At 36.3% G+C, this 15,108-nt stretch overlaps 1 protein-coding gene and 1 long non-coding RNA gene across 34 annotated transcripts in view; one reads left to right on the plus strand and one right to left on the minus strand.

Moving 5' to 3' along the window:
- The window catches only part of LOC112642085 (uncharacterized), a 118,243-nt gene extending 107,776 nt beyond the window's left edge, over positions 1-10,467 (minus strand). The window contains exon 1 of one of the 4 annotated variants that reach the window (XR_007404665.1): positions 10,330-10,467. This is a non-coding gene — a long non-coding RNA (uncharacterized LOC112642085). The remainder of the gene's footprint in view (positions 1-10,329) is intronic. The other 3 variants (XR_007404662.1, XR_007404663.1, XR_007404664.1) reach the window with 3 other exon arrangements.
- The window catches only part of DLG2 (discs large MAGUK scaffold protein 2), a 1,976,108-nt gene that overhangs the window by 1,310,179 nt on the left and 650,821 nt on the right, over positions 1-15,108 (plus strand). The gene's annotated exons all lie outside the window — the stretch shown is intronic.

A 15,108-nucleotide genomic window follows, 5' to 3' on the forward strand; every position in this document is an offset into this window, starting at 1 on the left:
GGGGCTGGACCCTTTCTAGGTCAGGGAGGTTGGGGAGTCTCCGGAGCTGGTGAGACACTTTGTTAAATAATGGTGTGAAGAGGGCTAGGAGAGGAGGTGAGTGGCAGTGCAGTCAGGAAGATAGGAGGTGTGGGGGGTGGGGGGTGGGGGGATGGCGGGGGTGGAACACCTTCAAAGGGTTAAGGTGAGAGCCGTTCCCCATCTTTGGGCCCTGCAATGTCACATTTCTTCATCCTGTTAGTTGGCAATGCCCTGGCCTACTGTACTGATATATTTTTTTTAATTTTTATTTATTTATGATAGTCACAGGGAGAGAGGGGGGGGGGGGCAGAGACATAGGCAGAGGGAGAAGCAGGCTCCATGCACCGGGAGCCCGATGTGGGATTCGATCCCGGGTCTCCAGGATCGCGCCCTGGGCCAAAGGCAGGCGCCAAACCGCTGTGCCACCCAGGGATCCCCTGTACTGATATTTTCATTTATTTTCCACTTCCTTTCCTAAATTAACTTTCTGCTCCTTGTCAAGGAGGCTGATTTGTATAGTTAGGGCAACAGGCCTCTGTGTCCTCAGGTTTCTAACTGGGTTCAGCAGTGGGAGGAAACAGGCGGAGGAAATGGTGGTGCCTGCAAGGCTCTCTGTGTGTTCTGGTAAACCACCTCCCCATGTTGGACTTAGGGACGCTAGCAGCACCATGTTACAGCTCACACTGTACTGTCCCTGTGGTTTCCTACACTCGGCTAGGCTATTCATTTCAGGTCTTTTTTTCTTGTATATGCATTCAGTTCTATAGATTTCCCTTTGAGCCGAGCTTTCTACACCTCCCACAAATTTTATTAAGTTGTATTTTCATTTCCATTTAGTTCAAAGTATTTTAAAATTTCTCTTGAGATTTCTTCATGTGTTATTGAGAAGGACGTTATTTAATATTCAAGTTAAATTTGAGGGGTTTTCAAACTGTCTTCCTATTATTGATTTCTAGTTTAATTTCTTTGTGGTCTAAGAGCAGACGTTGTATAATTTCTACTTCATAAACTTGTTAAGGTGTGGTTTACGACTCATAATGTGGTCTATCTTGGTAAGTGTTTTATGTGAGCTTGAGAAGAATGTGTAATCTGCTATTTTTGGATGAAATACTGCATAGATGTTAATTGTCGACAGTTAATGGTACTGTTGAGTTCAGCTAAGTCCTTACTGATACATCTATCTAGCCATAGAGGTATAAGTATAATCAAATATATTGTTTACTTTTTTTTTAAAAAACTGTTATCTGTTAGATCAATTAAGAATAAGAAAAATACATGTTTTGTTTTACGTATTCTCTGATATTTTTCCTTTCTCTTTGAAGGTCCATTTTTCTACACTTTATCATTTTTTTTTTCCCTCTGAAGAACTTCTTTTAACATTTCATGCAAAGCAGGTCTACTGGCAACACATTTAATCAATTTTTCTTTTTTGTCTGAGAAAGTGTATGTTTCTCCTGCACTTTTGAAAGATGATTCCTCAGAGTGCAGAAGTCCGTGTTTTTGTTTTCTTTTATATTTAAAACATTTTGCATCTTTTCTGGAAGTTGAATGTAATTCCAGTATTTACTCTTCTATAGGGAATATACCCCCCCTTTCAATTTTTTTTTCTTTTCTTTGAAATTCTGAAATTTGTATATGATATGCCCAGCTATAGGTTTTTTTTGTTTTTTTTTTGTTTTTTTGTTTGTTTGTTTGTTTTGTTTTGTTTTTTAGCATTTAACCTTCTTGGTTTTTTCAGAGCTTCCTGGATCTGAGGTTTGATGCCTGACAGTTTGGGAAAATTCTCAGTCCTATTGCTTTATATATTGCTTCTGGTTGTTTTTCTTTTTTCCATTTCTTCTTCTCGTGTTCCCATTACTTCTTATATAGGTATCTCAACTTTTTTTTAATATTTTGGGTTTTTTTATGTCTTTGTTTTTTGTTGTGTTTTTGGCTTTCAGTTTATTTATTTTTTTAAGAATTTATTTATTTATGAAAGACAGAGAGAGAGAGGCAGAGACACAGGCAGAGGAAGAAGCAGAGGGAGAAGCAGGCTCCATACAGGGAGCCTGACATTAGACTCGATCCCGGGTCTCCAGGATCAGGCCCAGGGCAGAAGGCGGCACTAAACCGCTGAGCCACCTGGGCTGCCCGGCTTTCAGTTTTAGAAGTTTCTATTACCATATCCTCAAATTCTTTGCTCAGCCATCCCCAAGCTACTAATGAAACCACTTAAAGACATTCTTTATTTCCATTACAATGTTTTTATGTCTAGAATTCCTTTTCAGTTTTCTAGAGTTTCCATCTTTCTACTTAGATTATCCATCTGTTCTTGAATATTGTCTACTTTTTCCATTAAACCTCTTAGGATATTTTTTTTTTAAGAACTGGTCTGATATTCAACATTCCTGCCATATCTGACAGTGGTTATTTAACTTGTCCAATGTCTTCAAATTGTGTGTTTTTCCTTTTATTATGCTTTGTAATTTTTTGTTAAGATGGACGTGATGTACTAGGTAAAAGGAACTGCAGTAAATAGGCCTTCAGTAATGTAACGGTCAGGTATCAGGGCAAGGATAATGATCCATACTTTTATGATTTAGTTTAGTCTTTTCATGAGATTGTGACCTTGGACTGTAAATGTCACCAGTACTTCTCTGTTGTTCCCCCTCTAGATGGTCCAGAACCTCTAGAGGGATGCTGGAGTTCACATTTCCTTTCCCCATGTAGGTTAAGCTCTAGTAAAATGATTTCTTCTCAGGGCAGGCCTTATTTAGAACAGAATACTCTGGCATGTTTCAAGTTCTCTTTGCCCCTCCCCCTGCTGGATGCTTCTAGGAGTTGTCTCCTGCCCTTACTGTGAGTCCATTAGATTTACCAGAGATAAAATTCACCAGTGTTGGTATAACCCCAAGGACTGACTGAACCCGTCTGGTGTTTGTGGGGCTTTTTAAGTTTTTTTTTTTTTTTTTTTTTAAGATTTATTTATTTATTCATGAGAGACAGACAGAGAGAGAGGCAGAGACACATGCTCCCCACATGGAGCCTGATGCAGGACTCGATACTGGATCCTGGGATCATGCCATGAGCGAAAGGCAGACACTCAACCACTGAGCCACCCAGGCATCCCTCTTCTGGAGTTCCTAACTCTCAGACTTGTCCACACTGAGCCTTCACAGTTCATCAATTACAGTTCACAGTATCATATACTGACACTGGTTCCTTTGGAGATTTCTGTTCTCATTACATGTGATTCTCTATATTCACCTGTCTTCAACTTTGTAATATAACTTGAAGTCTGGAATTGTGATGTCTCTAGCTCTGCTTTTCTTTTTCAATATTGCTTTGGCTATTCAGGATTTTTTGTGGTTCCTTACAAATCTTACAGTTGTTTATTCTAGTTCTGTGTTGATATTTTGATACAAACTGCATTAAATCTGTAGATGACTTTAGATAGTATAGACATTTTATCAGTATTTGTTCTTCTAATCCACTAGTATGGAATGTCTTTCCATTTCTTTGTGTCATCTTCAATTTCTTTCATCACTATTTTATAGTTTTTAGAGTATAGGTCTTTCGCATCTTTCATTACGTTTATTCCTAGGTATCTTGTTATTTTGGGGGCAATTGTAAATGGGATTGTTTTCTTTTTTCACATTCTGCCATTTCACTAATAGAGTATAGAAAGGCAACAGATATCTGTGCATTGATTTTGTCTCCTGCAACTTTAAGTTTATCAGTTCTAGCAGGTTTTTGGTAGACTCTCTCAGGTTTTCTATATATAGTATCATGTCATCTGCAAATAGCAAAAGTTTTACTACTTGCTTACCAATTTGGATGCCTTTTTACTTTATTACCTGATTGCTGTGGCTAGGACTTCCAGTACTATGTCAAATAAAATTGGTAAGAGTGGACATCCTTGTCTTATTCCTGATATTAGGAGGAAAACTCTGTTCTGTTTTGTTTTTTTTCCATTGAGGATGATATTAGGTATGGGATTTTCATATATGGCCTTTATCATATTGGGGAGGTATGTTCTCTCTAAACCTACTTTGTTGAGGCTTTTTGTCATGAATGGATGTTGTACTTTCTCAAATGCTTTCTGAATCTATTCAAATGGTCATATGTTTTTTTTTGTTTTTTTTTTTTACTTTTAGAGAAAGCGAGTGAGAGCATGAGCAGGGGGAAGGGGCAGAGAGAAAGGGAGAAGCAGATTCTGCTGAGCAGCAAACCCACTTCAGGGCTTGATACCAGGACCCCAGGATCATGACTTGCACCAAAGGCAGATGCTTAACCGAGTCACCCAAATACCTGGGTCATATGGTTCTTATCCCTCCTCCTCTTTTTGATGTGATTTATCATGTTGATTGATTTGCAAATATTGAACCACCTTTTCAACCCATGAAATTCCACTTGATTGTGGTGAGTGATTTCTTTAAATGTATTGTTGAATTCAGTTTGCTAGTCTTTTATTGAGGATTTTTGCATCTATGCTCATCAGGGATATTGGCCCATAGTTCTGTTTTAATGGTGTCTTTATCTGGATTTAGTATCAGGATAATGTTGTTCTCCTGTGGAACCATCTAAGCCTAGACTTTTGTTTGTTGGAAGTTTTTCAGTTACCACTTGAATGTCTTTGCTGGTTATCAGTCTGTTCAAAATTTATGTTTCTTCCTGTTTCAGTTTTGGTAGTTTATATGTTTCTAGGATTTTATCCATTTCTTTTAGGTTGTCCACTTTATTGGCATAGTGTTTTTTATAATATTCTCTTATAATTTCTGTGGTGTTGGTTATTTCCTCTCATTTGAGATCTTATTTATTCAAGTCCCTTCTCTCTCTCTCTCTCTCTCTCTCTTTAGTAAGTGTCTAGAGGTTTATCAATTTTATTGAGTTTTTTAAAGAAACAGCTCCTGGTTTCATTGATATGTTCTATTATATTTTTAGTTTCTGTGTTATCAATTTCTGCTCTAATTTTATTATTTCCTTCCTTCTGCTGGTTTTAGGTTTTGTTTGTTGTTCTTTGTCTAGCTCCTTTAGGTATAAAGTTAGGTTATTTGCTTGAGGTTTTTCTTCTTGAGATAGTTCTGTATTGTTATAAGCTTCTCTCTGAGGACTCCTTTTGCTGCATCCCAAAGATTTTGGGTCATTGTATTTTCATTTTCATTTTTTCCATGTACTTTTTAAATTTATTCCTTTATTTCCTGACTGACCCACTCATTGTTTAGTAGCATGTTATTTAACATCCATGTATTCGTGGTCTTTCTTAATCTTGTGGTTGACTTCTACTTTCATAACATTGTGTTCAGAAAAGATGAGTGATCTTTTTTAATTTCTTGAGGTTGTTTTATGGGCTAATATTCTGGAGGATATTTCCTGTGCACTTGAAAAGAATGTGTATTCTGCTGTTTTAGGATGGAATGTTCTGAATATATCTGTTAAATCCATCTATCCCAATTTGTCATGCAAAACTCTTATTTCCTTATTGATTTTCTGTTTAGATGATGTGTCCATTGATGTAAGTATTAAAGTCCCCTACTATTATTGTATTATTATCAATTAGTTCCTTTATGTTTGTTATTAACCGTTTTGTGTATTTGGATGCTCCTATGTTGGGTACATAAATATTTTAAACTATTATATCTTCTTTTTGGATTGTCCTGTTTATTATCATTGAATTGTCCTTCTTCATCTCTTATTACAGTCTTTTTTTTAAAAGTTAGTTTTCTCCTATGTAAGTATTGCTATCTTTCTTTGATGTCCATTTGCAGGATAGATGTTTCTCCATCCACTCATTTCAGTCTGTAGGTATCTTTAGGTATAAAATGAGTCTCTTGTAGGCAGCATATAGTTAGGTCTTTTTTTTTAATCCATTGTTTCAACCTATGTCTTTTGATTGGAATGTTTATATTCAAAGTAATTATTGATAGATATGTATTTATTGCCATTTAATTACTTGTTCTGTGTTTGTTTCTGAAGGTTTCCTCTGATTCTTTCTATCTTTCATGTTTTACTGATTTTATTTAATGATACATTTGGATTTATCCCTGTTTAGTTTTTGTATATCTGTTAGTAGCTTTTGATATATGGTTACCATTAGGTTTCTACATAACCTCATCTGCATATAGCAGTCTATATTAAGTTGATGGTCATTTAAGTTTGAATTCATTCTTTTTTCCTGTCCTTCCCACATTTTAGGTATATGTTAGTATATTTTACACCCTTTTTTTTTTCTAGTTCCTTGACTAATTTTTTACAGAAATGTTCCTTTTTACTGCTCTTGTGTTTCCTACATTTATACTATCACTTTTGGTCTCTTTTCTTCACTCAGAGAATCCCTTTTAATATTTCTTGCAGAAATGGTTGAATGTTCAAAAACTCTAGCTTTTATTTGTCTGGGAAACTCTTTATCTCTCCTTCTATTCGAATGATAGCCTTACTGGATAGAACATTCTTGACTGTAGATTTTTCCTATTCAGCACTCTGAATATCATGCCATTCTCTTCTGGCTTGCAGAGTTTCTCTTGAAAAATCTGCTAGCCTTATGGGTCTTCCCTTGTAAATTAAGGACTTCTATTGTCCTGCTAATTTTAAGATTTTTTTATCATTATATTTTGCCAATTTAAATACAATATGTCTTGGTGTGGGTCTGCTTTTGTTGATCTTGATGGGAGTTCTCTATGCCTCCTGGATCTGGATATCCGTTTCCTTTCCCCAGATCAGAAATAATTTTCAGGGCAGCCCAGGTGGCTCAGCGGTTTAGCGCCGCCTTCAGCCCAGGGCCTAATCCTGGAGACCTGGGATGGAGTCCCATGTCAGGCTCCCTGCATGAGGCCTGCTTCTCCCTCTGCCTATGTCTCTGCCCCTCTCTCTCTCTGTATGTATCTCTCATGAATAAATAAATAAAATCTTTAAAAAAAGAAAGAAAGAAAAATAATTTTCAGCTATTTCTTCAAATAAATTTTCTGCCTCCTTTCCTCTCTCTCCTTCCTCTGGGACCCCTCTAATATGAATGTTATTACATTTAATGCACTTAATATAAACATTACATTTAAATACACTGAATATGCTGTGTCTATTTTTGTTTTGTATAATTCCTTTTCTCTCATTTGTTCAGCTTGATTACTTTCCATTACTCTGTATTCTAGGTCACTAATTTCTTCCTCTGCTTCTTCCATCCTATTATTCATTCCATTAAGGGTGTTTCTCATTTCATTTATTGTATCCTTTATCTCTGCTACATTATTCCTTATCTCTGTGGTAGGGGTCTCACTCATGTCTTACATTTTTTTTCTCAAGTCCAGCGAGTATCCTTATGATTGTTTCTTTAACTTCTCTATCAGGCATGTTGCTTAGATCTCTGGCCATGGCCTTGTCCTGTTCTTTCATTTGGGGTATATTTCTCTGCCGCATTTTATCTGGCTCTCTGTATCTGTTTCTCTGTGTTAAGAATGTTAGCTTTATCTTTTGCTCTTGAGAATAGTGACTCTATGAAGAAGAAAGTCCTGGAGTGTCCTGCAGTGCAGTGTCCCCTGTTCACCAGAACCAGACCCTTCAGAAGAATATCCTGTGTGTGTTGCTTACACTGTTCTATTGTGTCTGAGTCACTTTTCCTTTCAATCCAGTTGTCTGCACTGACTCTCTGTTGTGGGCTGTGCTTGTGGTGGTAGTCGGACCTGAGCAAGTCAGCTCTGAGGGGATGTGCCTGTGGAGGAACTTGGGAGCAGGGTGGTGATGTTAAAAAAACTTATACTGTGCCACTGGACCTATGCCAGATCCCCAAAGCTTTGTGGCAGACAGGCAGCCAGGGATGTAAGGCTGGGGCATGGAGCATGTCAAGGGCTAAAGGTACATGGCTGGGTATGACACCCAGCAGCTGGGCAAGGTGCATGTGTTAACCAAATTTGTCCTGAGCCCAGGACCAAGGCTAACAAGCTTGGAGTGGATGAGATGACAGGAGAACTCATGGGCAGGATGAAGTGCTAGCAGGTTGGATAGCAAGTATCTCTGCAGCCCCACCTCTCACAGGTGGCTCTGTGTTTATGTTGGGGGCGGGGAGAAGAATGGCACCTTCCAGCTTCCTCATTTTTGGAGAAGTGCCCCAACACACTCCAAAATTAGTATGAATAGATCTGTTTTCCTGTTTCTTCCCCTTCCTCCAGCATTGTGTAAACTGACATTGTTATGTTGCTTCTCTGTGCAGGCTGTAGCCTCTTTTTTTTTTTTTTTTTTCAGGCTGTGGCCTCTTTAAGGCATTGACCCAGCTATCACTCACCCTCCAGGCTCACCCAGTGCTGAGTCAGGTGATGTTTCAAGCTGGAAGCTCCAAGTCCCATTGATTTTAAAAATTGATAGAACTCAGCCCCTTTGGTTTTTAAAGCCAAATGTTATGGATATTAATCGTCTTCATGTGAGTTCCCTGGTGTGAGCTCCTGTTTCTCTCCCCCTTTCCTGTTCACAGCTCCCTCCATCCTGCAGGCAGCCTCCCTCAACCTTTCTAACCATCCCAAACTTTCAGATGCAGCTTCTTTGCTATATTTAGCCGTAGAGTTTGTTCTGCCAGGCTTTCTGGTTGATTGTGTTGGATGTGTATGATATCTAGTTGTAAATGTGGGACAGGGAAAGCTCAGCTTCGTCTTTCAAGTTTTTATCTGCTAATTCCAACATCTGGGATCCCTCAATACAATTTCTATTTAGTGCATATGTTCTTGTGTATGAGTCATACCTTTCTCTGCATGTTATACCATTTCTTTTTTAAAATAAGCCTTATGATAATATGTTAAAACAACGGTTGATTCTGAATTGTTTCTTCCTCTCCACCAATTGTTTCTTTTTATCTTTTGTGTTCATTTAGTCACATTTATGGGCTAGATCTGTAGAGTCTGTCATCCCTGCATTGTTTAGCTACTGATGTCTCTTTTGAGTTTTCTTTTACTTTCTCTCTTTCCTTTTTTTTTTTTTTTCATCCTTTTTGGACTTTTGGCTTCCTATGGTTGCCTCTAGATCCGCATAGATAATTGGTGGGCCAATTATTGGTTAGAGGTTATATTTAAACACCTGAAGCCAGTAAGGCACAGTTGCCAATGGATTTGCATGTGGGTTAGGAAATGTGTTCAAATTCAAGCAGTATACAAATCTGTTGGAAATTTTATTTTTCAATAGACCTTATTAGAACTCCTCTACATATGTGAAAGGTCTCATATTCAGTCAGGAATATGTAAATGACTAGGACCTTCTTCAGTCTCTACAGACTGTCAAATATGCTCTCAGTGTTCCATGCTGGCAGTCATATGTTAAAACTATCAAGACCTCCCATGACTCATTCTACAAGTTTCCCTGTTAAACTTCAAGCTTGTCTAGACAGTCTGTAGCTTTCACCAACCAGTATCGCTACCTTAGGCTACTGCAGGATTCACTTTTCCTGACATTTGCTACCAAAATCATTATTATTTTCAATACCTCTGAGCATGAGGTTGTCACAGATGCTACTCCAAATGAAGTTGTCCCTCTCCAGTGGCAACAAAGCTGCTGATTTTCATAGTTTTCCCTGCCCTGTTAGAAGTATTGGTACCCACAGAATTTGGGAGAAGGGATATGTAAGAGCAGCCCTAAGCTAGAACACCACAGATTCCAAGTGTTATTAACTGAGGTTCTTGAATCAAAGTTTTACAACTCACCATATGCCTTTAATCAGTTTCCAGAGTCCAGATATGGTTATTTTTGGCAGTTCTATTTTGAAGTTGTTCTTTGGGGAAAAGATTTGCCAAGCTCCTTACTTCACCATGCTTTAATAACAATGATGAATGTAATAATAACACTTACCATGTGCCAGGCTACTGTTCTAAGTATTTGACTAGTTATATTCACTTATACGAATCCACTAATTCATTCTAGGAGATTATGAATCCTATTTTACAGATGAGGAAACTGAGGCAGATATCTCATAGCTAGTAACTGGTAGATCAAGTTAAGGAAATCTGGCTCTGTAGTATGTATCTTGAGCACTGTGCTATATTTCCCACTTAATTTAAAACCTATAAAAGCCTTATTGGAGTAAATATAAATAGTACAGTAGTCCCCCATTATCCACATGAATTTGTTCCTAGACCCCCAGTGGATGTCTGAAACTATGGATAGTACCAAGTCTTATATATTGTTTTTTTTTTCCTATATATACATATACCTATAATACCTATAATAGAGTTTGATTTATAAATTAAGCAGAGTACTAAATTAACAACTAATAATAAAATAGAATAATGATAAAATATAATAAAATTTATTTGAATGTGGTCTCTCTCCTTCTTTCTTAAAATATCATACTGTACTCACCCTTCTTCTTGTGATGATGTGAGATGATAAAATTCCCTTGTGATGAGTGAAGTGAGGTGAATGATGCAAGCATTATGATGCAGGGCTGGGCTACTCTATTGACCTGACTATATGTCAGGAGGAAGATCATCTGCTTCCAGATGGTGTTTGATTCTGAATAAGTGAAACCATAAACAATGAAACCATGGATAAGAGGAAAGTACTGTATTTTATTTTACTGAAGAGGAATTGATGTATCTTCTCTAAAGCCACAAAGTTAATAAGTAGCCAGTTTAGGATTAGCATCCATGTCTAATTGAATCTAAAGTCTGAAACTGGCAGCCAACACATTATACACTCAGGGAAAAGATCTACATAGGTACTCTGTAAACACAGAGAAACTGAGGTAGTACAACCTGGCCTATGTATGTGTGTGTACACTGTGTATTTGTGCATGGATATGTGTAGGAGACCTAGGAAAAGAGAGGTAGGGCTTATAGAGGCATTAGATTTTTTTTAGAAGGTTTTATGAAGGATAAATAGGAATTAGAGAAAACATGGCAAGCAATGACATTCTAGGCAGGATCATTAAGGAAAGTGATAATATGGTGAAAGTATGATTTTGATTTCCTCACATATCTTCTCCCTGCCCTACTATCTTTGATTCTTCATGTTTTCCACCCAAGATTTACTGTCTGATTAGTATCTGTTTACTATTCTTAAAGTGTTCATGGAATTTATTTCATTTAATGTAATTGGGGATTCATGGCAGCACACTTTTGAAATTGTCTTCCTCTTCCAAGAGGGTATTAAAAAAAAAAAACTGACCTATGGTTAATAATGAACTGTCTAGAGTTTATACTATTAGTTTCCCAGTTGGCATTGTGGGAGGTAGGTGTCTAGAGAGAAATTTAGTACATCCAACCCAGAGCTCCCTGGTGTGCCTAGCAATTGTTATGGCCACAACTTAGTATGCATGACCCTTCTTAAACTCTAGGATCTGTCTTAGAAGCACTGATACAGATATAGAAACTTAAGCTTTTATTTTTTTCTTTGAAAAATATATTGTTTGCACCTTTTTTCACTATAGATTTTTATTTGATATAAGTTAATCGAATCTAGGAACACCTGGGTGGCTCAGCAGTTGAGCACCTGCCTTTGGCTCATAGTGTGATCCTGGAGTCCCAGGATCGAGTCCCACATCGGGCTCCATGCATTGAGCCTGTTTCTCCCTCTGCCTGTGTCTCTGCCTCTCTCTCTCGTATCTCTCATGAATTAATAAATAAAATCTTAAAAAAAATAAGTTAATTGAATCTAAAGCAGAAAATAGGGATAATTCAAGTCTTCTATAAGAATAGTGAGCACACTTGATATATACAAATGTCAATTTTTATAGAAATTCCTACAAACAGTAGCCATTAATCTCCCTACCTACCATTACTTTCACCCTCCATGCACATGTGTGCATGCGTTTGTCTTTAGAAAGATAAATAGGCAGAATTTAAATATGCTGATTATACACCTAGGAAAAACTGTAAAACAACTGTAGTCAATATTTTTGAAGGTTCACTAGGTGCTGAACACTAGACCTTTACAAAAATATGTCATTCAATCTTTATACATCCTAAAGGAGTAAGTATAATTACTATCCATTTTGTAAATAAGGACACCAAGTTTCAGAGAAATTAAGTAACTCACCCAAAATTCCTAACTAGAGATGGGAGAATGATGTTGTATGCCCAGGCAATATGAATCCAGAATCCTAATTCCTAATCACCATGCTCAGTTGTTTTATACTATTGAGTTGGACCATGCAGAATTTGCAGAATTGACATTTTGTAAGTCATAACAGTTAAACACCAGCAATTTCATATATTCCAATCATAGATCACCTCTTACTTTTAAGAATAACCATTGTATACAGCAAAATGCAATGGAAACAGCTCAAAATTTAGAGTTGAAAAGATCTAGATTCAAAACACAGAACATTATTAGCTGAGCAATTTTAGGCAAATAATTTGCCAACCCTGAGCTCTTAATTTACGTGTAAAATTGACTAATACTATTATCTACCCACGTGGGACTGTTATGAGGAGCAATACAATAACATATATATAAAGGGTACATAAATGACTAATATTTTGTTAGCCTAATCTGAAAAAATGTGCATATAACAATTTTAAACTTTGCAATTTCCATATTTTATCAACTGGTGATGATGTGTGTGTGCTTGGGGGGGGGGATGGAAACAGAATTCATAATTTGCTCCTTGTTATGATCCTAAAGTTCAAGAAAGGTGAATAAAATAAATAAATAATAAATAAATAAATAAATAAATAAATAAATAAATAGTGAAATAAAATAAATAATGGAATGCTTTCCCTTAGCATCTGTTCCAGAAAGATTGATGTGACTTTTTTTGAAACAAGCAGATCAAAACATTTTTCTAGAATCACACAACTTAAAAACAAAAACAAAACAACCAAAAAAAAAATTAACATGCGATCTAGATGAAATAGCAGATGAATTAGCAGGACAATATAGCTCTATAGCTCTTTTCCACGGCTGTGAATTTAGTGATGTGCTTTTAAAACCAGATAAAAAAGATCATATGAGCTAGCAAAGAAGGTGGGAATAGTCACTCAATAAATATTTGTTGATTGATGGATTGATCTTGAAGGCTGCTGAAAGGGTGACAAAAAATCAGATGAAAAGGGAGACAGTTTATTGTTACCAAGATTTGAAGTAAAATGATGAGAGGGAAATTAAGGCAGTTCACTTGTTTGGAAATTGACAATGGTGAGGAGGACTTTGGAAAATAGAGAGATTTGAAAGATTTTTATAGCAAGTAAGAATCCCTTAATATAAGTTTCAATTCATCTACTTCTTCAATAGCTATTTGTGAAATGGCTCTATGGGCAAGTCATTATGATAGGTGCCACAAGAGAAAAAAAAATCAAAGATAGTGCCTCATCTGAGCAAGAGGACTGTGTATCAATCAGGAAAGATAACATACAACATAAGAAGTTGGACCTTGAGGAAGACAACAAGTACAGTACAAGAGGGACTGTGCTATGTATGATCAGGGATAAAGACTAGTGTTTTAACATTAGACTTTCCTTGATTCCATCACTAGATACTTCCATTCCTGCCTCTCTCCTTATGCATTCATTCTTTAATTTTGTTTGACAAATTTGTATTGAGCACATATTTCTCATCACTAAATAATGAGAAGGATGAATCCCATTTCATGTTACTTAAAACTGTGTAAACTTGGAGAAATCACTTCACTTAAAAACTTGACTTTCTTAATAGCAAAATTGACATTAAAATGTCTTGCTTTCAGGGTTATTTTAATTATAAGATCAACTTGTGATAGTGCCTGGCATGTAGTAGATACTTAACAGAAGATGATGGTAGTAATTATTATCAGCATTTTTGTAGGGGCAGTTTAGAGAACAGGGTGATAAATTCCAGGAGATTGCTAAGAAAAATCTTTTTGACTTTATGGAAAAGATAGCCTTATGTTGACAGTAATAGAAGCTTTCCCTACCCCACATAGAATCTTGCTTCATGAGGGCAGAGGCTTTGTTCTCTTTACTATTATATCCCTAGGACCTAATACACTAATGTAGTACATGGGAAATTCTAGTCATTCAAAAATACTTTTCTAAATTAATTGGGATTTTAATAAGCATAGATTAAAATAAAGACATTTAGGGTGAACTGTATGACATTAATAAAAATACTAAAGAGAGGAGTTGCTTTATATAAGCTTCAGCACAATTACTTGGCTCAAAAATATTTTTGAAGATAAGAAGTAGGGTCTAGCTACAAAGGTATATTGGAAACAGCTGGTGGACGTTCTGAAATGTTCTTTAAGGATAAAGAAAGATACCTTAAAGCTACTTGTACAGCATAATTATGTGCAATAACATTGCTTTATAGAAAGGTTACTCTCAAAGGATATGAAGAATAAATTGATACTGAAAAATGATAAGGCAGAAATGTTTTTAGAAAGTTATATTGATGATCTTCAGAAAGTAATAGTTTTGGATTTGAAAGAGGATGCTAGTTAGAGATTGAAAACAAATATAGAGGACATGTGAAAAAGAGGATTCCCAGGGCTCCTGGCTGGTTTAGTATGTAGAGCATATAACTCTTAATCTCAAGGGTATAAATTTGAGTCCCACATTGGGTGTAGAGATTACAAGAAAAAAAGAAAGAAAAGAAAAGAAAAGAAAAGAAAAGAAAAGAAAAGAAAAGAAAAGAAAAGAAAAGAAAAGAGAAGAAAAGAGAAGAAAAGAAAAGAAAAAGGATTATTTTAACAGACATAGAGAATAGAATGAAGAAAATGATGATTATATTTAGGCATGATTAATCCTGTCTCAGACTTATTAAGACTGGGGTGACATCAGGGCACTTACTTAGAAAAAAAAATTTGAGAGAGATTGCATAACAAAAAGGAACAGACTTTGGTAAATTCTCATATCTGGCAGGAAGAAGGGAAACATTAAATATAATGGAGAGAGAAACCATCAAGGATATTAACTGTGTGACAGAAGAAAAGGGAAGTTTCAAGTGGTGGTCACTCCAAGATGTCAAATACTGCAGGAAAGCCATGGAGGATGAAGGCTGGAAAAAGATCATTGTTTTCAAATGTGGGAAAGTTGTTTGTATAGTGGTAGAAACAAGATCACAGATTGAAGAGAGAAATTGAGGATGAAGAATCGAGTGAATTGATATTGTGCATCTTACTATAGTTGTATTATACCCAAAAGAAAGAGAAAATATTCTTAC

Source organism: Canis lupus, chromosome 21 (assembly GCF_003254725.2).
Source record: "Canis lupus dingo isolate Sandy chromosome 21, ASM325472v2, whole genome shotgun sequence".
In the NCBI taxonomy this organism is placed as follows: Eukaryota; Metazoa; Chordata; class Mammalia; order Carnivora; family Canidae; genus Canis; species Canis lupus.